General features: G+C 35.1%; 1 protein-coding gene across 2 annotated transcripts in view; it reads right to left on the bottom strand.

Moving 5' to 3' along the window:
* Window positions 1-16,826, bottom strand: part of LOC149710188 (uncharacterized) — a 321,109-nt gene extending 304,283 nt beyond the window's left edge. The window contains exon 1 of one of the 2 annotated variants that reach the window (XM_089859972.1): window positions 16,642-16,826. The gene's annotated coding sequence lies outside the window, so the exon portion shown is untranslated. The remainder of the gene's footprint in view (window positions 1-16,641) is intronic. The other variant, XM_089859953.1, reaches the window with a different exon arrangement.
* Between the last annotated feature and the right edge of the window lie 10,675 nt (window positions 16,827-27,501).

The raw sequence follows: 27,501 nt of genomic DNA, 5'->3' as shown, positions 1-27,501 counted from the left end.
GTGATATTAAAAGGAAAAAGAAACTATTTTCTTAGGAGCTGAGCTAAAGAAACAGAAGCTTACAAGAAGTTGGGTGCATTTTCCCGGTTTTTTGAGAGAGAATTTTATTTATATTTTATCCGTTTTTTTTTCTTTTCAGCGGCGGTGTTCTGGCGGGCGCAAACTTATCTCGATTCGTTCCACTACTTTTAGCGAATAATTTGCCGAATCGTTTACAATAGCTACATAATCTGGAGTTCTCATTAAAAACGCCAGACCGCCCAAAAACTTACTGTTTTTGTCACAAAAAAAGTAAAGAGAAGGTTACTTAACTGTAACCAATGTATACTGTGCTGTGCGGACAAGTGTTGCCATCCGCATTTGCAAGTGCAATTCAACCGCTATATCTAAAACAGACTGAATAAAATGTATAGTTCTCTTCGATTCAGTGATCACTCAGTTCCAAACTAGTGAAACTTGAGATTGTATAGTAAGAAATTACTGGCAAACCTGAAACGCATGCGCAGTTGAAGTTAAGACTCTGAAGAGGAAATTTCTCTAGTTTCTTTAGTGCACACAATCTATAAGAACAATTGCTGACTTGGGATATTTTTAAATAAGAGGAAATTACCTTTTTGAAAAAAGTTGAAATACTACTTTATATGGTCTAAAAGGTCGGTAAGAAATTAGCCTAATAAGCAAATAAGTTGCATCATTACATACTTATAAACTCCCACTTATACCACTATATACCCATAAATTCCATAAAGTTCCAATCTCCATTTGATACTACTTAGACGGTTTAAGAAACACCCAAAAAGTACGGTTAAGGAACCGAAAATATCGGTTAAAAATTAAAAATTGCTTAGAACTTAGGAATCCAAAAATATCGGTTAAGCATCGAAAAATATCGGTTAAGCATCCAAAGTCAGAGATAATAATTTTATAAGTGTTATCTATACTTTCAGTTTTCGACAAATCCGCCACCAGGGGACGCCCTTCTCCGATAAATACACCTCGATGAGACCCTCCACCCTTTAACCCTTTCACGAAGGATTCCTTCTGGTAAAATCATTACCCTTTTGACCGACACTTTGAAACATATGACAGGTTTTCACTACATAATCGCAAATATAATCTTAAATATCATGTGCTTCATCTCTCTAGCAATACAACAAATCCCTCAAAACTGCAGCATATACCTCCCTGACGAAAGGTTCACCATCCGTGAATTGCATTTTAGAAAATGGGATGTTCTTAATTGGCATTTTTTCCTTGCCTTACCGGAAACAAAATGAAAATAAAAAAGGTCAAATCATTGCCTTTTTTTCGGAAACGGATAATGGTAGAAGGAAAAAAAAATTTCTTCTAATAAATGCTATAATTCTTGCGATTACAGATATGATCTTTTGCTTATTAGAGTCGAGAGCCGCGAGTGTACTTTGAGAGATATCGAAAATTTCATGTCCGGTTTAACGAACCGACACCGCCAATTTAAGAACTTTCTCAGGAACTCGATAAAATATATTTAAATTAATAATTACCCAAACCTTGATTAAATAATTATCGAGTAATTAATTTAAATTTAGAATCTAGATCGCCCACGTTGACAATTTTAACTTGAGGGGAAACGTAGCGGCGTCCTGAAAAAAGATACATCGTGTTTTTTTTTAAACAGAAATATAGAATGATGTAAGTGACAGCTTAAGACCGAAATGTCGTTTCAAAACTGTATACCCTAGATTGCCCAAAATGTCACAAACGGTTTTTTGGGTTTTTTTTCTCAGACTAAATTTCAAGACTCAAGAACTGCACTAATTTCTAATATTTAGTTTCTTAAAATGTTATCCATTAAAGAGATACTTAAATTCATCAAATGGAACAGTTTTAATTAATGAAACACTGCATAAATTAATTAAATACAATCTTTCTTCAATTTATAAAGAAAACTTGAGAAAAGTAAGTATCCATGATCTATTAGAGATTTTTACTTTTTCGCGAAATCTAACGATGAGCTAAAAAGTTATACATCTAAAACGGAAGATTTACTATCCCCTCTTTAACCCCTTTTTTACCCCCATTTGGTCATCTTTCACCCCTAATATACCCCCTTTTCCCTCGTTTTCGATAAAAACGTTAATTCTTGGTACTAGTTAGCATCGGCTACTATATTGAGCCTATTCACGCGTGTTCCCTGTGCTACGGCCGTAAAGGTAATCATACGCAGTGGTGGGGGTCGACAATATTCTGAGAGATAAACGGAGGGGGTTTCTCATATTAACACGGCGCAAGGAAGCTTAGAACTATGAAGTATACTTTTTCCTTTCATCTATGAACCTTTGGTATACCACGGGCTACACTGGTAACTTTTGCTACATACAATCGTTTAATCAATATTTTACTAAGCGACCATTATTTACGGCGAAATAAAATCAAAGGAACAAAATAAAGTTATTCGATTAGAATCTATTCTCTAAAGAAATATTCTTTGAAATTTAAGCATTTTGCGCTCAAGAAAATATTTTATATCATTCGTTTTTTTTTTCGGGGATCAAAGTATAAAGTGGGGGGTTATTTTATGGCCTTTCCCTTTACCTGCGGGGTCTAACGGTCGCAGTATTTTTTATTTTATTTTTTTACGTCTCATTTGAATCACTTTTGTCGTTTTCGCGTCGTCGAGGGTGGGGGAGTGGGGGAGAAAGCGAGTGTGTTTTATACGTTTCAAGCTCCTTTTTCGTCGATTTCGTCGAAAAACGCCGCGTTTTCGCGTTCCAGAGTCGTAAAAAAAACAAAACGACCTTTCGCTTTTTATAGTCCGTCGAATTAATGTCCTGTTTTATCGCGACGAAACGAGCAAAAAAGAAATCTTTTAGCAGTTTTTCCCGCTTTTTTAGCCTTTTTCTCCCCCCTTTTTATACGAACAAAAGACTAACATACAGGCGTTTGAATTAATTCATATTTTACAATGAATCTTTAACTCGTAAATTGAAAAACGTTCAAGCAGAGAGGATATTTTCCTAATATTACACGTGTCGTGTTCATAGGTTGTTAAAATATAGTTAAAATGGTTTTTGATCTTTATTTGTCCGAGACGCGAAAAAAACTGGTGATGGACATCAACCGATAAATCGGTTAGAGGTTAATTTACCGATATATCGATTAATAATCGGTTAAAAAATCGGTTGATAATCGGTTAAAAAATCGGTTGATAATCGGTTAAAAAATCGGTTGATAATCGGTTAAAAAATCGGTTGATAATCGGTTAAAAAATCGGTTGATAATCGGTTAAAAAATCGGTTGATAATCGGTTAAAAAATCGGTTGATAATCGGTTAAAAAAATCGGTTGATAATCGGTTGATAATCGGTTAAAAAATCGGTTGATAATCGGTTAAAAAATCGGTTGATAATCGGTTAAAAAATCGGTTGATAATCGGTTAAAAAAATCGGTTGATAATCGGTTAAAAAATCGGTTAAAAATCGGTTGATAATCGGTTAAAAAATCGGTTGATAATCGGTTAAAAAAATCGGTTGATAATCGGTTAAAAAAATCGGTTGATAATCGGTTAAAAAAATCGGTTGATAATCGGTTAAAAAAATCGGTTGATAATCGGTTAAAAAAATCGGTTGATAATCGGTTAAAAAAATCGGTTGATAATCGGTTAAAAAATCGGTTGATAATCGGTTAAAAAAATCGGTTGATAATCGGTTAAAAAAATCGGTTGATAATCGGTTAAAAAAATCGGTTGATAATCGGTTAAAAAAATCGGTTGATAATCGGTTAAAAAAATCGGTTGATAATCGGTTAAAAAAATCGGTTGATAATGGGTTAAAAAATCGGTGGAAAATTCGACATCGGAAAGGAGACCATTCAAAGTCCAGGAGTGAGAGAATTATTTATTTTCTGAGGGTGTGGGACTGACAACTGATGCGTCCAAAAAACAACAAATATTTGAAACTCGTTGTGAGGTCTGCTTAAAGATAAAACGCCCTCTATACCAAAAAAAGTCGTAGAAAATTGACAGATTATTCTTCACGTGAGAATTAAATAAATTCATGACAGACCATAAATATCTTTCGCGTCTTAAGAGTTAATACTAAGAAAGCTAGAAACTCCGGCCTAAAATTCCTGAAAATACACAAGGATCCACCAATATCTCTTTATTCATAATTTCACCTCGAATAAACTTTACGTTTATCGCCATTTCATAGCCAAACACTGTAATTATAATAAGTATATATACTTTTTTTATACTTTTTAAAGCCATTTTCCTTGGTTTTTAATCCAAATTTTATAACCTAGGGCCCTTTTATTCCTGTGCATTTTTTTCTAGAAAATATTATCTCGAGATATATTCTTTTAAACTTGAGGTAGAATTTTGAATTTCTTCGTGGTTTCGACCATTTCTTTTACTTTATACGTGTTGAATCCGGCGATCCAAAACAAGCCTGGTCATTTATACTTAAATAGTAATTGAATTAATGGTTTTCCCCACTGGGGTTTTCCCAGGACCTTTTTTCCCATAAGCAGAAGTTATGGGTTTTTATGGTCCGAATTTAGCTTAGTTAAGGTTTACTTATAGTGAATACTTATGTTTGATATGTTTTATATGTAAAGACTTTAAAGAATAACATTGTACTCTAACCAAAATAAGAACTGTCGTAGAGCACGGCTTGTAATTGCTAAGAAATACTGTACTATTGTAAAGGCTATAGTAATGCATTTGAAAGGTTCGACGGATGGTTTTTGTTACTAGTGTGTTAAAAGGCCCTCTGGCTCTGTAAAGTCATAAAACTTAGGAGTGACGAATTTTGGGGAGCGCTCGCTTGGTAACAACAATAAGGGTAAAAACTTGAACTTTGTGTTAAAACTAGCAGAAGCAAAGCATGAGTAGATCGCTTTGGACTCTTGATGGAGAAAGAGCGTTTGTTACCATCGGACAATATAGATCGCAAACCGACTCTGCCGAGAGAGGTTGTAAAAGAAAGACTTAGAAACTTTAGATACGGACGTGTTTTTAAGGAAATTATTGTAAAGATATGTTGATTTAAGTATGATTTGATAAGACAATACAGTAATTAAAGAAATTATTGATGATTGCATTTGGAGCTTCTTCGTTATTAAAATAAAGACACGCAAATAAGTTGGGGATTTAGATCGGTGTTTCAGTCCGCCGATGTGATATCAGGAATTATCACAAACTCTTATGTTGGGATGGAAGTCGCAACAATACGCAAATGATGTAAGAAAAAGATTGTTCTCGAATCGTTATAAAGTAAACGTTTGAATATCATTAAACCAGCAGCCTGGATACTATTTATTTTTTCCTACATTATTTTATTATTAAAACCAGTTATTATACTTTCAGGAAAACTGCACGCTATAAGTTTTATCAGGAATGCATACAGCTAATTGGAATCACTGCGTAGTAATTTTCTAAACTCAACTATGCGGATTTTGTGAAAGGAGCTAGACTCATAATTATGTATGACCAGGGATAGATTTAATGTTAGAAGTAGGAATGGAGAACAGAGTAATGTGGGCGCGCGTCCAAGTCCCGGACCCCCCCTTTCCACGGGACGGAGGGGTATGAAAAAACAGGCGGGTCATAGCGACAGAGGTAAAAAGGCATTACGTATTTTTGGCCGTCCCCGTCAGCAACGTCATCAAAACGTAGTTCAAGTTAGTTAGCCAATAAGATAATTTAAAATTTTCGTTACGTGTTGGAGGGAGGGGCTCTATACTGGGCTATGAGTCGGACTAAATACTAAACGTTCTCCATTCCTACTTCTAAAATTAAATCTATCCCTGCGCGTTACATCTTGCGCGCAACGCAATCACCTAGGACCTCGCGTTGGTACCAAGCAATGAAATCACAGTTGGAAAGACGTCAGAATTATCTGGAGTGACGGTAGTAAGTTCTCAAGCCCGGCCCACCAAACCCACTTAGAAATTAACGTGCAAGATACGGGGGCACAATTATTCCAATTAGCTGTATGCATTCCTGGATTTATTTCAGTTTTATTTTATTTTCTTTTTGCACCAGACCAAGGTTTTTATTTTTTCTAGATTTATTCTTAGAAATGGATTTTGTGCATGACGTAAGAATGATACCAGTAGACCTTCATTATTATTAAAATGATGGTCGTCTTATATAGTTGAATGTACGATTTTAAGGTCGTAATAAAATAAACCAAAAACGATTTGCCTGATTTTCATAAAAGACTTCTTTGAAATAATTTTTCCAGGATAAATTACGATTGATTTATATCAAATTTATGAATTATATGAAATGAAATGAAATGAAGTAGGTCTACAAAAAAATTGGGTTTAAATTAAGAGGAGTATAGGAGAAATTTTAATAAAGGAAAATATAGGAGAACTTTGGATTAAATTTAAGGAAAGTATCGGAGAAATGTTTAGTAAAGGAAAATAAGACAGACGTTTTGTATAAAACTGAAAATAACGCAAGTTTTTGTTTAAATTTAAGGGATGTATTAGAGGAACTGGATCACAATATAGAGAAATATGGGAAACTTTGAATTTTAAGTTTAGTGTTTTGTTTAATTTTCTTAATAAGTTATAGAAGAAACTGTAACCAGAGAGGAAGTTATAGAAGGAACTGTGTAAAAATAGAGGAAGTTATAGAAGGAACTGTGGAAAAATAGAGGAAGATATAGAAGGAACTGTGGAAAAATAGAGGAAGTTATAGAAGAAACTGTGCAAAAATAGAGGAAGTTATAGAAGAAACTGTGTAAAAATAGAGGAAGTTATAGAAGGAACTGTGTAAAAATAGAGGAAGTTATAGAAGAAACTGTGTAAAAATAGAGGAAGTTATAGAAGAAACTGTGCAAAACTAGAGGAAGTTAGAGAAGAAACTGTGCAAAAATAGAGGAAGTTATAGAAGGAAATGTTTAAAAAAGAGGAAGTTAGAGAAGAAACTGTAAAATAAAGTAAGTTATAGTAGAAACTTTGCATAAAATTACGGGATTTTTGGAAAAAATCTTGCCTTAAATAAATAAAAAACTAAGTTTTTCGGAAACTGTTGAAACTTAATTCGAGAAACGGTTAAAAAGGTAGATGGATAGATGTTGGAGGCGGATTATACAGCGTGAAAATTTCAACGTTGACGCCGGCGTAACGCATTTTCGCGGGGATAGTAGATGCGGATTTTTAAGGAGATCCCGTTACCAAAAAACCTAGGGGGTGGTGTAGTAAATAGGCTCTAAAATCTTGGTAAAACGGTGACAGTTTTGACGGTGAACCTAGGGGGTTGAAAAAACCCAAAAAGAAAAAAAATCATCCCCGCTCTAAGGATCTCAGGATAGATTTCACGAATTTTTCACAATTTTCTGGCCGTTTTTTTGCATGATGGATTAGACAGTTTATCCTCTCTCAAAGATCAGCCCTATAGAGAGAGAGGGGGGAGTATGACATTTTCTTTTAGTTAGAAACTTTGGGTTTTTTCGCAATTTATTTTTACTTTGAGTGTGGTGGTGGCTTCATGATCTTTCTCATAAGCGTTCGGGAAGTGAGGCGACCGACGACGATGAAATTTGGGATCTTTTCTTACAAAAATTGAGAAGTTGACGGAGCGTGTTAACTCAAAGAAAGAGAGGGGGGGGGGAATGAAACGTCAAGCCTGGGATCTCTATGGTTACGTAGCTTGGTGAAGATTTAGCGGAAAAGAATGATTCTATGGATACCACGCTATTAATCTTGCGGTTTTACTTCTTTCCACTTGTGGCGCTTTTTATGAATAAATATATTTTTCGCGGGACACGATCCAGTCAAACAGTGCGCGGTTTACCAATACATAAGTGTCCCGCCAAGCACGGTATGGGAGTACCGCTATTGGACGAATCTGTCAGATGATACAAGACGACCAATAGGGGTATACTTCCCAGTGATTCGTGGGGAAGCCTAACGCGTAGTGTCCATTACGGAAACTTCCATAATGGCGCGTAATGGACACTACGCGTTATGCTTCCCCGCGACGCACTGGAAGTACTCCTATTGGACGAATCCGTCAGATGGTAATCATGGTACTAGGCGTCCAATGTTACCATAAATTTATGATCTACCATTAAGTCTCTATGCCTGAATGGGATCTATCTATTTAGAAATATCCATGTTCAAACATCTGTAAATCATATGCAGCAAGTCACAAATGCACAGTGGGGTTAGCCGACATTGGTCGCCAGTGAAGAGAAACAGTAGTTCAGTAATTTAACACTAAACGTTTTTACTTTTTCGGGTAATCAAGAAAATAATTGTAACTGGTGCAAATCAAACACAACACCATTGTAAAAGAATTTTAACTTCCTAGATCAGGGAAACACCCCATTTCTCGCAAATATTGGCAATGAAAACACAGAAAGAAACTGTACATGTAGCGGAAATGGACGTAAGTTTATTTTAAAACCGAAATAATAATAACTCGCTGCGGAAGGAATGAAGCGGGACACTTTGACAGTGAAATTTCCTCCGTCTTCCAAATTTAGAAAACTGGGAAAAAACACTCACTACCTGCGCGGATATTCATTGTTTCTAAGATTCCAGTCAAATATTAAATGAAATGAAATTAAACTTAACAAAGGGATTTCTTTAGTTACGGTCTTTTGTCACTAAGGAATTTTAGCTGGCAATGCCCCACGTGTTCATCACAAATTCCTCAAGTTTTACGCAGAGTTATTCCAAAGGGATCGGACACTGGTTAATTAGAGATATTTCACTGTTTTTCTAAGGAAAGATTCGAGCTTAAAGTTTGTTCATTTCTGATAAAAATTTTAGAAGCAATGATTAATAATTCTCAAATATCCATGGGTAATTCTAACTATTAGCTTTTAATTAACAAACGCTGGATGAAGTACTTGCTTACTACGCCCAGTGTTTGATAATTAATACTTAACAGTTAATTACCGATGAAATTTTCAGAATTATTAATTATCTGTATTATACAGGGTGTTTCTGATAAATCTACCATAAATTAAGAGGGACGTTCATTGGTCGATTTTGAGTCTAAAATTTTCTACGACATTTTGCCCCAAGGGACACCGTTTTTGAGTTGTGTTCGGAGTGTTTTAGGGATGACCCCTTAATTAAATAATAACTTTAAAACAATGGTCCGGACCACAAAATGTCGTAGAACATTTTCGACTCAAAATTTCCCAAAGAACATCCCCCTTAATTGTTGCCAAACTTATCAAAAACACCTAGAACGATTTCAAAATTTAGTTTTCTTGAAGCGTCCGACCTCTCAGATATTCTTGTCGGGCGTAACTTCGTAAGAAGGAAGGATTATAATCGCGATTTGACAATTTTTGGATCGTCTTCCTTAGGCTGTACTGACTCTACTCGGAGAGCGCGTGCATGAGTTTAAAATTATCTTTTCGCGACACGACACAAATATTCGTCGGATGCGGTTTTGGGATTTTGGTGGAAGACAGCAGCGCGAGACCGGCTTAAAGTTTTATAATAGAAATAAAATAACTGGGAGTTTATCCCTTTTTTCCCCAAGACAAAAGAGGTGACGATAGCGCATTCTACGCAAAAGAATTAGAAGCGCTTTTAAAATAGAACGCCCTACCTCCAATTTTGTCCACAATTCTAGTTAAGAGTTTTTACATCTGTTGGAAAATATTTTGGCGTAATATCCTCAAATGCAGATGTCGAGAAGTTTTGGAACAATGCACGAGAAACGCCCATTTTTAAGGATTTGCCAATAAAATTTGGTATTTGTGTCTTTATTTAAATCCTCGAAGCTAATGACAACGATATACGGACAAATATACTTGATAGGACCAAAAGGACGCGAGCATTAGAGTTCGTACGCGGTAAAATATTAATCGAGGTTGGGGTCAAGGTATCACCGAAAAAAAAGTTGGGGTCTGGGTCACACATGTCGGATTAAGACAACATAGGTTTCATAATTATATAGAAAAATTACCAAAAATCGTAAACTTTCTTGATATTTGGAAATTACATCAACTTCCGGTAGGGTGAAATTTTGAAGATTTTGTCTCGAGGGAACAAAATTTGTTTTTGGTACACTTATCATTCTAGAAGCTAAAATTTTTATATTATTGAAAAATTACTCCTTCATTTATACATATACTAAGTAATAGACGTGTGTTTAAAATTTCACACGATTTAAATGAGATTAACCCTTCATAAAAGATTTGTTACTGAAGGAAATGCTGTCCGGCCGGCATTGTCCAATAGGGTTCGGTAACTTAGCAATACTGTAAGGTTGTTTAATATATATATGACAAGACTAAACCTCCATAAAGCACGTCCGTTATGGAAAATCATCGAAAAAGAACTTAAAACTAATTCCATTTGGGATAAAGTCTCAAGTAAATGTTTTCCAAACTAATTAGGTTGTAAGTATATTTAGTTCAAGGCAATCGCGTGACACCGGTGTATTGCTGGTCAGCAAAATCTTTGTGACTGCTACAATATCTCAATGCAATATAAGATTTCTAAATTAATTAGGTTGTTATACCTGACGTTGCGATATTTACAGGTATTTGTAGGTCAAACAAATCGCGTGACACCGGTGCATTGTGGGGGCTGCGAAGTCTTTTAGATAGCGAAGATAACACCCAGTATAATATCTAGTAGACATGTAATAGAGCGTATAGAAGTCAACATTACATAAGGTTTTTAAAGCTGCTTGTTGTAAATGGCGGTGCGCGGTTATGTCGTGACAAAAAACCATCAAGGTGCCGAGCGCGCGAGCGGCTTTTGAGCAAAACGGTGTTCGCTTTACACACACGTGACATCGTTAAAGGGGCGTCTATTCTTCTCTACACCCCTCGCTAAACTATTAGCGTTAAGGCGCCCCCTCACGGCGAAAAAGAGGAGTTCGCGGAAAGCATCCACACTTAAGTTAATATAGCGGGTACATTTATACTTCCTCCGCCCAGACACCCAACCCCTATACCTTGTTCGCTACACAGGTAAACACGAAAAGCTTCGTTACGCTCATTATAACCTCGTTTACAAATTCAATTTGACTCCACGCCAATTTATTAACGCGAATATATACAATACGCCCGGGAATATTAAAAGCACGGTGCAAGAGAAAATTGCAATAATGCCAGGGTCATCTTTAAAGGAAAGGTTCAGGTAACATAGCATTATACCTTAAAAGAACGGCCTTTTCCTAAATATAAAAGGGACAATATTAAATAAATAATAATACTTAATGATCGCTTATTACAAAATAATTAGCATCTAATTATTATTAAAAACGAGGACTATTGTGTCGCCACTGTTTTGGTGGCGTCTGCTAGAACCATCACTACGGCTTTTTGACCTTCAGGAGGGTCAAATGGGTCAGAAAACCATAGAAACAATGATTCTCTGTGTTTATTTACGCGATATCTTTGATTCAAATGGTCAAATGAAGCGTCGATAGAAAGATTTCGTACCCAGGGTGACACTAAAGATTTTGCTTGTGGCGTCAAGGTCACCTTGGAGGAGAGATGTCTATACTGGAGTGGAATACTCTATAGCGCTATCACAAGAGTGCCCTTCCTACGTATGGCTGTAAATTTACCCCCATAGTATCCATGCTATAGGTTGGGAACAAGCTTTAGATGCCACCTGGTTATAGCAACAAGAACTACTAAATACACGTGACTAAGCAAGTAATATAGTTCCACCGAGAGGTGGAAACACTCAATGATGACGTCCAACCTTGATTAGCATGCCGCGATTTTTAAACAGACACTGATGAGCCCCGGTATCAAACTTCCCTCCTCCAAAAAGAGGTTACGAGGTCTGAGAACTTTAAAAAGTTTATCATTTGCTTATGTATTAATTAAATGGTATAAACTTGTACAAATTAATAAAGTAAATTATGTAATTATTTACACCAATGCCGGGAACTGCATGGTTATAGTTTATTTTCGTCTCTTACTTGTTTGTGTATAGAAAAACGTTCGAATTAAATAGGGGCCCTTCTCCCATAGCAAAGAGCAGCTGTTTTACCAGAAAACCCCCCCCCCCCCGACTGAAATGACTGACTTTGAAATCGGAAAGAGAGATGGTAAAGAATTAATAATAAAAAAAAATTAAACTCGAAAAATGTATGAAAGACAAAATAGAGTTACAATAGACCCCTTGCAAGATAGCAAAAACATGATCTAGATTTCTTATTCGGCAACATTCTGAAAGAGATTGACGGGAAATTTATGGCAATCGTTCAATTCGTTTTGTACTTAACTAGCGCAATCTAGGTAATTACGTGATTCAAATTTGGTCTTTAAAGGTTTTTTGGAAACATCAAAATAGTTCAGACTACAATCCTTATCCTTGAACATATTAACTCAATATATTAATGACCTAAAAGGATGAGACCACGTTGTTTTAAAACTTCTTGGTTACCTAAATACCCAAAAAATATTCCTGATAAATATTTAATTTAACTAAATGACGCGAAGATAATCCCAAATCTCAAAAAGTATATTCAGAAAATTTTAAATTAAATCCTAACTTTAAATGATATTAAAAGGAAGTGTTTCCAGATTATTTTCGACACAAAAATTCACAATCGACAGAAATATTTTTGGAAGTCATCAAATCAGTTCTTGATTATTGTAAATTTGCAAGCGGTCTATCATCCGATATATCTCATACTAAAAAACTATCCCTTCCGTCTCATCCATAGATGGGCCTAGAGTCAATCTCATCTCGTCTCTTTTTCCCAATACCGACTTTTTAAAAAACAAAAAAACGGCCAAACATTTTTCTCAAACCTAATACATAACTAAAGGAGAAAGGGGGATCATTTTGTGTATATATATTTTGGTTTGGTTAGATTTGCCGAAGTGTTCCGAGGGGCCAATGACCTAACGATTTGAAACGGAAATTGATGGTTTAATAAATGAAATAAGAACTCTACGAGAGTGATTATCCCCTCGAAGTTCATCCATAGCATATCGGATGTATACATGAAGTCACTATAGGGTGGCCCCTCTTTCACTGGAGTTTTTCCCATGCAACGTCGTGTCACTCAGATTGACTCGGTTTAACTTTACTCGAAAGATTGGGGTCCTCGGTTTAAAAATAATGCTCATTTCGGATTGAGTTGTCTTTTAAAATTTTCTCTTCATCCAAGTCTTTCTTTTCTCTGACTGAAGTCAAGTGTAATTTGATACGTTACTATGTCTTACTAAGAAAAAAATTGGGCAATGCATAAAGAGCTGTTAAGTATGCGAAACTATAAGTTCTAAACTTAGGAGTATTAGTAATTCATAGACGTGAAAGTAGTATCAATTAAAGGGATACTCAGGGCTATCGTTGTTTACTTTTTTAATCGAAAGAGCGTATAAAATAATGATTATTATCAATTGGAACCATGTTTATATCTACTATATTAAAGAAGATACAAGTAATGAAGTTTTCGTAATGGTGACGCGTAATGGACACTACACGTTAAGCTTCTCCGTGAAGCACTGCATGGGAGTAGCCCTATTGGACGAATCCGTCATGTGGTACAAGACGACCAATAGGGGTGCTTCCAGTGAATCGTGGGGAAGCCTAGCGCGTAGTGTCCATTACGGAAACTTAATTGCCTGTATCATCTTTAATATTGTAGATAGAAACACGGTTCCAATTGATATATTCATTATTTTATACGCTCTATCCATTAAATATAAAAAAATATCTTAAATCGGTGTATCCCTTAAGAACAGGGCATTATCAAACAAATACTTCTTATTCAGAATTTCCAAGTTATTTTTTCTTGGGTACATAAAAAGGACGTGTTGAAAGAGAGCATCATCACCTGAAGAAAAGTTACTGTTCCAACTTCTCGCAGAGGGTTACCGAATATTGGTCAGATGACAGCATTAGCAAAGATGCCAACTATTACAAGTAACGTGCGAGACCAAGTAATAATCTAATGCATCTAAATAACAACATTCTAAAATGTTTCTTTTTGGCAATCTGGGTCGCACGGGGGACATCAGATGACACAATTACTCAAAAGGCAGGTAGTTATTTACCCATTGCAACATTACCCTGTCACTTAGTTTGCTATTTCAAACGAGATGAAAACAACAACAAAATAATCCACATGATTTCGCAATTTTGGGAATGTCAGTTTGGGAATCAGTCCGTTTTAAAACAACCAAGGACTTTTTAAAAGTAACTAAAAACGAAGTTTGAAAAAATTAAAGAGGGGTGACCACTAAAAGGGGGTCGAGACGACGAGTGGCGTCAAAAAGTCGTCGAATTTTTTTCCTCTGAAAGGCTTCAGCCTGGATTTTTACGCTATTAGACCCCAATAATATTCATCCCGGAATCCGCCATACATTTTAAACTACAACGCAACCAACGACGCACTCCACAGTCGACTTTAGTGACCTTTCACCTTGTCACAATGCCAAAGAAACCCATTAAATTTCCAACAGGAGTTTACAGCGAAGGCCGAGGTAACGATTCCTTAATCTCGGATGGAGTTTACTGGGTGAGACGAGTTTGGACGTAAGAAACGTTTTTAAACGCGCGTGGGGATACGGGGGTATACTAGGCACTTGAGGGGTTTTGCTCCCCCAATTCAGACTAATAGATTTCTACGGAGCTCTATATTATCGGAGGAAAATAAACCCAAAGTTATTGATACATCGAAGTTTGTAAAGATATCCAATACATAAGTTCCCCCAAAGTGTTCCTTTTCATTGGGTTCCTATAGCTAGTAAGTAGTTCAGTTTGAATCAGTATACTTGGAGTTATTTTTCTAACACTGTACTGAAGTTATAGCTGTGCGATGTGGAGGAATGTTTGCTAAAATGTTTAATAAAATAGTCAAGATATTGTTAATGTTTTCTTATTTTTTTGTGAATCCTGTAACAATAACGTAAGACCACAATAAAAGAGACAAGACATTTATACCAACCAAGGCCCATTTAAAATCTTACGTTCCCGTCGGTCGCCTCGTTAATTTCGTTGCCGTTGCGTCGATACGTTCATTTCCCTGTTCATGCAGACGTTAGAGCAGACGACTTAAAACGAGACGCGTATATGGTGATTTTTTGAACCAAGACTTTTGAATACTAAAATAACCGAATCCAAACTGATAAATACCGTGCCAAGAATCCTAAAACTTTTCATATATCGTCTGCTAAGCGTAGCTAACTCGATCACGCGTCACTATTGCGTGATCGAGTGAGCCATGGCTTAAGAAAAGGCGCTAACAAAGTGGTGCCATCTCGACACTGCCCGACGAAACTGAACATTTTCAAACTAAACCCGCGAAGAATCTTTTACGTAGTCGTTGACACGTGTGAACAGTTTAATTACGAGAGCAAAAGCGAGTTCACCGACGTGAACGCAAGATTTAGGTCTAGGCTAAAGGCCTTAAGAGACGTTGGAGATACGTTAAAAAAACCAAAAATTAGATGTACCTAATTCTCTAAAATTCGAACATGTTTTAGTGAAGGTTTTATTTCCTCTGGTGTAGCTTAGGCCTTGCACTGGAATTAGTACGGATGACGTTGCACCTTTTGGTGTAATATTTCTATTTCAATTCATAACGTCGGCTTAGTATACTTTCGATATTTATCGGTAAGGTAACATGGCCAATACCGAGAAGCTTTTTATTTTTTTGTATTTCATATTTTAAAACTTTAAACTGCGGGTATTAAGCTTAAGCCGAGTGTCGATGCGGAACGAATTTTCACACCTACAGTCCAGGGGCTTAATCCCCCGCCGCCAGTACCCCCAGAAAACCCCCGTTACATTCAAGCCCTTCAAAAGTATCTACAGAAATACACCCCCGTCCGTCGGCCTCCGAGCGGACAACATTTTTATCCGAGCCATCCGTACATACCACGCTCCCAAAACGGGGCACTTCCCCCTTCGTAATATCCCCTCCTGGGTGAAGAGAAGAGACCCGCGTAGCTGATAACGCGTGGACCCTAAAACAATGACAAAACTGTCCTGACAGTATCGCGTGACGTGATGACATGATCGAGGATTTGTTTCGTCGATCTAATAGACTGAGTTACTGCAAAATTGCATTCAATTCATTACAAAATTTAAATCGTGTAATCTACACACTGACTTCAAACATGTATTATAAAGGATACAATGTAACTACATAATTGGTTAAAAACTAAGTAACGTTAATTAACTTCAACAAGGATTGTCAAAGATTTATCCATTCAAAAGTGTCTGACTTTCTCAGGTTTTATCTGATCCTGTAAAGTCATTTTTCCCTGACCAATTCTCACAATTTTAATTGCAAATAATTCTGAATATTGTGTTTCATGCTAGTACTAGCCTAGGCCTATTATAGAAAAACCACTGATGACAAATTTGTCTCTGACATTTCAAACCCATTTTCAAAGTCCCCCACTTTTCCAGGGTTATTTAAGAAAATGTGTCAACCCTTTTCAATGACAACCTGCGGTTGATAACCCATAACCAGTTTAAGAACTACGAACATTTTGACATAAATGACGTCACAGTTACTGCGCATTTACCAGAACGACCATCTATCATTTTCTACCCCTTGGCCATGAATAATTGATTGTCACTTATTATGAATCAGATACAATGTAACATACATTAATTTAAATACTTAAAGAGGGTTAATTTACTTATAATATCGTGTAGTTTAAGATTAAAAAGCATTTCCATAACTTACCCTGAGGGCAGTTAGAAAAACAGACGATTCAAGTATACCAATAAACGTTCTCAAAGTTCACGACCTTTCGTTACAAATCACGCGGATTTTAAAACCCTCGTGCAGACGAACTAGAGATTTCCCGCGCAAACCGACTCGATAAAGGCGGGAAAGAAAATTAGCGCGCGCGGGGCTATTCTTACGAGATTTTCCGGCGGTAAAAGTATGGCGTGGTTACTCCCGTCCGATCTTGAAGCTTTGAAAACAAAACTTTAGTCCGAGCTAACGACAGGACGTTCGATAGATGGCGCTACCAGACGGAGGCATTAAAACCAAAGAGAGCGAGAGAGAAAAATGTGGAAAAATTAAAAAGTTATAAAGAGAATTGAAGTCTCTCTAGTCGGAGTCGACGTGATAGTAGTGACGCGACGGGAAACGAGCGGGGGTGTTGTTAGGGGCGGAGAAATTTAAATGGACAATAAAACGCCAAAGGGGAAAGAGTTACTCAAACGGGGTAAAGCCACGCCTCCTGGCGGCAACTCCGTGAACCAAATAAAAAAATACCGGGGAAAAGGGGGCGAAATATTCAGATATTTTACATTTTCTAACGAAAGGGTACTTTTTTTTCGCTCCCCGATGCCATAAAAGATTAATAACTGAATCGACTCGAGCTTATTCTGTTTTTATATTAAAATCCCCCTCAGCTTCTCCCCCTACAATGAAATTGAAAGAGAAAGTGATATAATTTGAGATACGACATTTGACATTTGTATGTCGTAGTAATTTTTAATTTAGTTGATATTTTAATTTGAAATAATTCGTCAACAAGAGTGAATTTGTATGATTTTTAACCATGACAATTTGGGAGAACCTCATCCTTAGCCTATTTGTAACAATTGAGTCTTCATAATTTCTTTAAATTTGCCAAAATAGTGTACGCCATTTTGTGGCCTTCAAAACAAATACAAGACGTTTAGGCCTACAACTTGTTATGATATGTACTAGGGTTAAATAACAAGAGGAGAGCTTAATGTTTACGCAACTAGTTAGGCTTGTTATAGATAATTAATTTTAATCTAAACTTTAAACCTAGGCCTACCGGAGATAAGCTTACATAAGATTTTACTGATAAGTCTGACATAAATTACGGTTATGTTCTTTGGGTGATTTTGAGCCGAAAATGTCCTATGACAATTTTGACCCTAAGGGCAACCGTTTCAAAGCTATGTTTTGAGTGATTTACGAAAGACCCCTTTAAAATTCACATAAGAAACTGAAAGACAGTTCTAATTTAAGTAAGGGGCCATCCGTAAAACACTTAATTCAATCATAACTCGAAAACGGTGACTCGGACAGGAAAAATGCCATAAAACATTTTCGACTCGAAATCGCCCAAAGGAAAGTCTCCCTAAATTTCTGACAGACCTTACAAAAACACCCTGTATAGTTGTAGATTTGAATATGCATTCATCTTTAAAAATTGCTACTAGAAATTTAACCAAAACAACACTTCAAAGGCGTAACTGAACAAGAAAAAAAATTACTTCGAAATAATCTATTTTCAAATTTAAAAAAAAAAATATTTTTGGCTTAATTTTTGTAATACGTGCATTTGGCCTTGAATCTCGTTGACTATTTGAGTCTCTTTACCCCTTTTTATATCCCATACCCGATCTGAATTACGTATGGTAGGGTTATTCGGTATATATAACGAACTATTTGGATCGATTCCCCAAAAGTTGAGTCAGTGGAATTTTTTTCGCCGTATAAAAGGCCGGCCGAAGTGCGCAGTTGGAAAATAATAAGAGGCCTAAAAATCTAGAATTAAATTTTTTTGCTTCACTCTCGCTCTCTCTCTCGCTCGTTCTTTGTAGACTAGAGTGTCAGGAGTAGACAGGAAGGGTGCACACTCCGCTGATGTACGCCCTAAAAAACTAGTCTCCTTTTTACCGACCTTGTACTGTACATTTTTTAGGTCTTTAATAAGAATTTTAACAGGAAAGTTCGTGAGCTGCAGCTCGTGGAGACACCATTGCACTCACTGCCTTTTCAAAATTTAGGCCTTGACCGATTGTAGTTTAAAAAATAAAGGGATGACATCACTGCCTTCAAAAGCTTTACACGAGGGGTCCTACATTCCCAAAAAAGCATATGGAATTTCGCGATTTCGTAAAAGATTTTGTGATTTCTCGATTTCGCCAACGTTTTCGTGATTTCTCGACTTCGCAACAATTTCGGGATTTCACCAAAGATTTCGGGATTTCATTATTTCTTCAAAGCTTTCGTGATTTTATGTGAAAGAGAAGCGTATGGAATTTCGTGTAAATGTCGGACCCCTCGGCTTTACGTGATAGTTTTACTGTTTTATGGTGCAAAAATGGTGCAAATTTGAAAATACGCTTTTAAAATTATCAGAAACACCCTGTATATTTCAACCGACTCAAGTAAAATTTGGTGTATGCTGTATAGTGGGGGTGTGTAAATTTGAGATTAAATCCGTTGCCATACTGGAAAATGGCGGTCAAAAGTAGCTCACAATCAAATGCGTTTATTCTTTATCAGTTTTAAAATATATATTTTTGTTTTTGGGAAATTTTTTAACGTTAATCACAAAAATCTAATTAACAATAAAATTATTTACATTTAAACAATTACTTTGCATTCTGAGAGTCGGGAAAAAAATCCCCCTCCCAGAAAAAAAAGATAGTGGCAATTGAATTTAGCCAAATGGTGACATTTGACCTCAAATATATCCGGACACAGATGAACTTTTTCAAATAGAGCTTCGTCATGTTATAAACCTTTAAATTACTTTTAATTAATTAAAAAAAATAATAGCCTCATCGTAGATATACATCAAACGATGTGGCATAAAAAGAAAATAATAGAAATCGGTCAAGCCATCCAATCACAAAATCGCTCCCCGTTCAAAAATCAAAACAAAATTGGCGTTTAGTTAGAGAAGGCACTGCCCATGGCATGAAAAGAAAATAATTCTCTTTTACGTCAAATATTATGGTAAAAAAAATATATTTCACGAGCCCTATAATTTTGGAATTCTTGAATTTTTAATGAGTTACCTTTTGCAAGTTTGAGGAAAAGTGGTGTGTTTTTATATCGAGGGGATAATTTTATACGTAATGCATATTGCATAATTTACAGCCCGCGGTGAGCAAAGCTCTTTTCTACAAAACCTCTAACGATGCTTTTTATTGTTCGAAATATGCAAATTAGTTCCACACGCCCATTTATCATTTAAATTTGTCAGTTTTATTCAGCAATGATACTCTAAGATAATGGATGTTGAATTATATGTATACTAAAGCGAATAAAGCTTTCCAAGGGATTGAAAAAGGTGGATTAGTAATAAAATTATTTTGTTTCTCAAAATGTGTAAATAAAAACTAAGTAATTAAAACTGAAAACGAAAAATAAAAATTTATCATACCGCTTATTTTCCGAAAGTCTAGACTTAAATGGACTAAACTAATTTAGGAATGTCGAACGCAATTAAGATCAAAATCACAATTAATATTATTAATCACCGTCCAATTAAATCAGATTATTCATGGTTTAATCTAGATAATAATTTAATATTTAACTTGAAAGTAAGTTATTAAATATTTAACTTGAAAGTAATTTATTTAATATTTAACTTGAAAATAATTTATTTAATATTTAACTTGAAAGTAAATTATTTAATATTTTACTTGAAAGTAAGTTATTTTAATTAAAATTTTATATTTAACTTCAAACTAAATTATTTGAATTAAAATTTGGTATTTAACTTCAAACTAAATTATATTCAACTTCAAACTAAATTATTTTAGCTATAATTCAATGGCCTATTTTCAGTGACCTGCTCCTCAGTTTAAACCACATTCATACCGACACAGATTTGAAATTAGTAAGCAATTTCACCTTATAAAAATTTCAAAATATGTTAATTCGTAACTTCTCCAAGAAACTTTCATTTAAAAATGTCAAAGTGTCTTACAAACATTTTCCAGTTATTTAAAATAAAGCTTTATATATCGAATTCGAAACTCGAGTCAATTTTATAAAACCAGATTTTTCTCTCCTATTAAGGAATATCAATTTCGGTTTGAATTCAGGAGAGGAAAATAAAAAGGTTTTTGTTATGAAAGGGTCTCGTCTTACAATGGAAACACACACGCAACGCTTTTCCAATGCAAACATGAATTTAGTCGGTAAATTATCCTTTTAGAAAATTAGGGTAATTTTACATCTTTATAAATTACCATGGTAAATTACTGTATCTTGTAAATCGGTAATTTAAAAAGGTAAATTCCAACTCAAACCTAAATTATTATTATCACCTCCAAATTATCTTTCAATTAGATAATAAGAATTTTTGAATATTTCAAGAACTAATTGGGTAAATTTTAAATATAAACTCGTCGTCCTTCCCCGGAAATTACTAGTGAAAACTAGTAATCACGTCCAGTTACAATCAAATCTCGTGCCAATTAGTTATAAATTAATTGGTCCAGGTTAATTAACTCAAATTTTCGTAATTAATACGTAATTGGCACTCATATAAAAAATACCGACTGCACATTGGTCCTCGCATTGGTCCTACAGGTGGCTTTATAAAATCAACAAAAAGGTTCAAATATACAGGGAGTTTCTGATAAGTCTGCCATAAAATAAGGGCGATTTGAGTGGAAAATGTTCTATGACATTTTGCCGTCCGCATCACTGTTTTCAATTTTTTAGGGATGACCCCTTGAATGTAATTAAGAAACTGAAAGACTTTGATTTCTAAATTAATTAAGGGGTCATCTCTAAAACACTCCAATCATAACTCGAAAACAGTGATCCAGACGTCAAAAATGTCACAGAACATTTTCGACTCAAAATCATGCACCCAAAGAACATCCCCCTTAATTTCTGACAGACCTTTCAGAAACTTCTGTATTTCCAAACAATAAAAATATTCATGTTAGGGAAAACAATTTCTTCTTTGTAAATACAAAAGCTCGCTGGATCAATTTATTTAAGTTCCTTTATTTAGATTGTCAAATAAAAATTTAAAAAAAAAAGAGGGGAATGAAATGAATTCAAACGAGAGCCTTGTTTTTAAAAGCTCACGATTACAATAAAATATTATTTTTCTTTCGTAAGTTAGACGGTTCTTTTAGAGAGAGACAAGGAGGACAGATCGGAGAGGGAGAGGAAGAGGAAGAAGAGAGGGAGGAGTGTTATGAAAACGGAATGTGTTTAAAAGCTTTCGAGTTCATTAATCAAGGTAAACATAAAAATGCCAAGCGTAACGTAAAAACGGATCTCTTTTCAGACTAAACAATTTCGATTTCTCCAACTATCATTTTTATTTTTTTTTTATTTTTTTGACTTTGCTATTTTGATATTTTTCTTTTATTTCATTTGGAAAGAATAACTTTTAGGAGTCTGAGAGATAGTTTTTGTAGGAATGCGAAGCCCGAAAAATATTTCTCCATCACACTAGAGAGAGACACGCGGACGTCTAATTTTTCCCTTCTGAACAAAATTTTCTTCAACAGACTTCTTGACTCGTGAAATTAATTGTTCCGTAGTGTGAAATAAAAAAAATAAAATAAAATAAAAATATTTAAGAGTTATTCCATGACTGTCACGTGATTCCAAACTGGAATTTCCAAGATGGAATTGAGATAAAAATAAGACGCATTGCATACGGGGGCCTCGTATTCTAAAGGGAGAATTGCTGACAATTATGATAAGACTTTCTGTCTGTAAATAACGCTCTGGAAGCATAAAGGGATACGCTGGACTAGATGTTTTTCTTTTTTAATCGAAAGAGCGTATAAAATAATGAATTTATCGATTTGGACCATTAAAAAAATTTTAGTCCGGAATTAGAGCGTTATTTACAGACAGACAAAGTCGGGTCTTTCTTTAGCATTCTATATTAATTTATTAACTATAATTTATGTTTTTAATTCAATATATTATTTATTGATATTTATGTTTTTTGATTTAATATATTATTTATTAATATTTATGTTTTTTAATTTAATATATTATTTATTAATATTTATGTTTTTAATTTAATATATTATTTATTAATATTTATGTTTTTTAATTTAATATATTATTTATTAATATTTATGTTTTTTAATTTAATATATTATTTATTAATATTTATGTTTTTTAATTTAATATATTATTTATTAATATTTATTTATATTTATTTATTTATGTATTTAATTTATTTTGAACTAAATAATTTCGAAAAAGTAGATGGCGCTGTCTGCCTTATTTGAGCACGGATTGAGAGGTATTCTATCCTCTGTGTTTCACGAAAAGAGGCTGCAACTAAAACCATCTGCTTAAAGAACCATGGCAAAAGTCCGCTTCTTGACAAAATTATTTTAATTTTTGTGGTTTAATTATAATGAACATTGTTCTTTTTAATTTAGATTATACGGCATGCATTATAAAATTGAATTAAATTAGAGCAACTGAAATCAATTCTTCAGTTTTCACGAACCTTTTCTTTCGGATAAGGCCCGAAGTCATTGATTTAACCTCTAAACCTTTATAACCATCAATAATAATTTGGTTCCTAAAATATCTTTGATGACGTCACTAGTTCACTATAAAACTCGATCGGAAAGCAATCAATTGTTAATTTGGGTGTGGGGAGGCGGGCAATGTGAGTTAAAAATGACCAACAATATCCGGCGTTTACACGAGGCGGCTCTCTTTGTTATTAACCTTATAACCTTAAACTGGGGAATTTTTACTTCATTTTCCAAGATTTTTTGATGAAAAATGGGTTCTAAATTTTTATAGAACAATAGAATGCCCGATGATCTTTTCTTACCTTATCAGAAATAACTAAACTCTAAACCGAATAAGTATATATCCTCAATAAGAATAATTTTCAGAGGTTTACGAGACAAGTTGTTTTTTCTATAAAATACCATAGCTTTTTAAGTTAAATGGTTTGGAAACTTTGATATGTTGTAGGAAAACTTTTCCCAAGAAATCCATGTCCGATATTGCCTTTAAAATTTTGGGACGTGACAGGATTGACTGAGATGATAAATTGTGACGTCAATGGATTGACTGAGAAGACAAGTTGTGACGTCATAGGATTGACTGAGAAGATTCCACTTGTGACGTCACAGGATTGACTGAGAAGACAAGTTGTGACGTCACAGGATTGACTGAGAAGACAAGTTGTGACGTCATAGGATTGACTGAGAAGACAAGTTGTGACGTCATAGGATTGACTGAGAAGACTATACTTGTGACGTCACAGGATTGACTGAGAAGACTATACTTGTGACGTCACAGGATTGACTGAGAAGACAAGATGTGACGTCAATGGATTGACTGAGAAGACAAATTGTGACGTCATTGAATTGACTGAGAAAACTAGTTGTGGCGTCATTGAATTGACTAGATATGATGTCATTTTGCTGACTGAGACGACTAGTTGTGACGTCATTGAATAGACTGAAAAGACTAGTTGGAAAGTGTTTTAGAGTTATGGTTAAACAAAATTAGAATCACAAACAACAATCCTGTTAACCATTTCTTCAAAGAATTCTTCTAAAAATGTCAAATTTAATAATTGGTGGACTTTTTAACTTTCATACTAATATAAAATGAAATCTTTATCGTACATTTCTCCCTTATTTTTTATTTTTTATTTTTTTGTTCATTTAAACAATGAGTTTATCACGAAGATCGTGCACGCTGTAATTAGAACTAAGGAATTTTTTTTTTCGTTTAAATATTTTTCAAGACTTTAGGTTAAGAAACTATTTTCTTCTCTCCTGATTAGGCTTAGAATTAAAGAACAATGAAAGCCGGCCCCTAAAGATAATACAAACCTTTAAATACAAATAAAATTAAGGGGTCCTTCCCTCATTCCAAACTTTACCCCTTTCTTGATAGAAAAAGGTATATTTTCATTTCTAAATTATATGGTTGTCATCTTTAAGACACCCATAATAATTACAGTCATACCCTTGTTGACTGCTTTTTGTTTAAATTTGGCCCTAATTGTTGGTTTCTAAATTAAACAATCCAAATCAAATTTAGTCCATTTTATTTCATATAAGGTGATAATTATGACGTTTGAATTTTTAACCCTTTTCGTGGCTACTGTCTTACTCTAACTTCGAATAAAACTATTATTATTATTATCATATTTACTTAATTAAGTTTTTAAACGGCTTCTAAAGTAATTGAAATACAGGGTGTTTCTGAAAAGTCCATCACAAATTAAGGGGCGTGTTTATGGGACCAAACTGAGCGGAAAGTACCAAAGAACATGGGGTCTACAACATTTAGTTTCGGAGATATGGCCCCCCAAACATTTGCCCCAAAAACGAGAAAATATCCCAAAATGTGGAGTAAGGGTTATTGCCATTACCCAACTTGTTTCGAAGTCATAGACAATTTCAATAGCCTTGAATTTGAGAAACACTACTGTAACTTTAGATAGCAGAAGGGTATAAATGGGTAGAAGTACGCGTACGGCGGTAATGTAAAGCTAATGCCAAGTGTCATAGTGTTTTAAGATTTCTCAGCACCCAGTAAAATGGTGGACCTCAACCTAGAGGGCAAGAAGTCCCAGAGGCCGTAGAAGACGAAGTCCTTACTATTTTCGAGGACGAACCAGAAGCAAGTACCCGCCAGGTGAGTAAGCGATTAGGCGTTGGTCACGTGCTCGTGTGGAAAATCCTCAAAAGTCACCAGTTTCATTCTTACCATTTTCAAAAGGTTCAAGGTTTGAATTCCGCGGACTACCCACGACGCATTGATAAACGCCATTGATTTCCCGCGTAGTCTGTTAGTCACAGACGAAGCAAATTTTTCGCAAGATGGTATTATTAACCTGCATAATAAGCATCAATGGTCCCAAAGAAACCCTCACGCAACGCTCGTTAAATCTCACCAAGTACAATTTAGTTTAAACGTGTGGTGCGGTATTGTAGGTGACAATTTAATTGGATCTTATTTTCTACAGCCCAGGTTAAACGGTGAGGCGTACCTACAATTCTTACAAGACGTTTTACCGGAATTACTTGACGACGTGCCCTTAGGTTTGGTGCGCAGAATGTAGTTCATGCATGACGGTGCACCACCACATTTCAGTCTCGCTGTCCGAGCTCACCTTAACGCGACGTTCTCTTTTCGGTGGATAGGTCGAGGTGGACCCGTGAAATGGCCTGCTCGATCACCCGACCTTAACCCGTGCGATTTCTACCTTTGGGGCCACTTGAAGGACATAGTTTATCAGAGTGAAGTACCTGATGTGGAAGAGCTTCGTCGACGAATCGTTAATGCCTGTCAAACTATTCGCGATACTCCAGGCATTTTGCAACGTGTTAGGGAATCGTTTGTAAGGCGTGTTCAAGTTTGCTTTAACGCGGGTGGTGAACACTTTGAACAATTCTTGTAGTAGTTATTTGTTACAGATTAAGAATGAAGAACTAATAAAAAATACATTTACATTGGGATCGTATCATGGCGTTTTCTCTGTGACACATCAAACACTAACGTAATGAACAAACTCAACCTTCAATCGCAACCATTTTACTGGGTGCTGAGAAATGTTAAAACACTATGACACTTGGTATTAGTTTAACATTACCGCCGTACGCGTACTTCTACCCATTTATACCCTTCTGCTATCTAAAGTTACATTAGTGTTTCTCAAATTCAAGGCTATTGAAATTCTCTATGACTTCGAAACAAGTTGGGTAATGGCAATAACCCTTACTCCACATTTTGGGATATTTTTTCGTTTTTGGGGCAAATGTTTGGGGGGCCATATCTCCGAAACTAAATGTTGTAGACCCCATGTTCTTTGATACGTTTCACTCAGTTTGGTCCAATAATCACGCTCCTTAATTTGTGATGGACCTTTCAAAAACACCCTGTATACTATAAGAAATAAATTGTTTCATTTTTAATGATTTATTTGTTAAAATTAAATATACCTCCGTTAATGAACTACTTTTAAAATAATTTAATTAAACTTCTTTGGGAAGGCCCCCCTGTTAGCTGGCTTCCTTACACAAAAAAGGCGCCTTGCCAGTTGCTAACTTACAGGGGACTTTTGCCAAATGTACACAATGTTGAAAATAGTTGGTAGTGTAGATTTTATCAAGTCAGAAACGTTTTGGTAAATTTTCTAGTCAGGATTTTCTGGTAAATTTTCTAGTCAGGATTTTCTGGTAAATTTTCTAGTGAGGATATTTTGGTAAATTTTCAAGTCAGGATATTCTGGTAAATTTTCTAGTGAGGATATTTTGGTAAATTTTCAAGTCAAGATTTTCTGGTAAATTTTCTAGTGAGGATATTTTGGTAAATTTTCTAGTGAGGATATTTTGGTAAATTTTCAAGTCAGGATTTTCTGGTAAATTTTCTAGTCAGGATTTCTTTGGTAAATGTTCTAGTCAGGATTTCTTTGGTATATGTTCTAGTCGCCATTATGAAAGATGGCGGCATGTTCAAACTAAAAACCGTACAAACGGTCTACAGGATACCATTTTTCGTGTTTATATTTTTTGATTTTTTTTAATCTATTTAACTAAAATTAAACCTTTAATTAAACACTGATTCGAAACTAGCGAAAAAAATTATTTTCACATTTCCCCAATCATTAGAAATACGCGTGTAAGTCTTACGGCGGCCTAGCCCAACCCTAAAAAAAGGAACGTTGCAAATATGTTACATAAAGACCCGAATAATCGAATATTAAAGTCAATAGTCAGATATAAAAAAGTGTTCGGGGACCCTTGGTGGTAATATCGATACAGCAAAGCAGCTGCCCGGCTTATATTTTTGGTAGGAAAAAGAGCTACGCGTGAATGGTAGGTATTAAGGATTCAT

The sequence above is a fragment of the Phalangium opilio genome, unplaced genomic scaffold (assembly GCF_054372755.1).
Source record: "Phalangium opilio isolate 3A_F unplaced genomic scaffold, DU_Popi_V2 ptg000011l_1, whole genome shotgun sequence".
Taxonomy (NCBI): domain Eukaryota; kingdom Metazoa; phylum Arthropoda; class Arachnida; order Opiliones; family Phalangiidae; genus Phalangium; species Phalangium opilio.
This window is presented reverse-complemented; position numbering and strand designations above follow the sequence as displayed.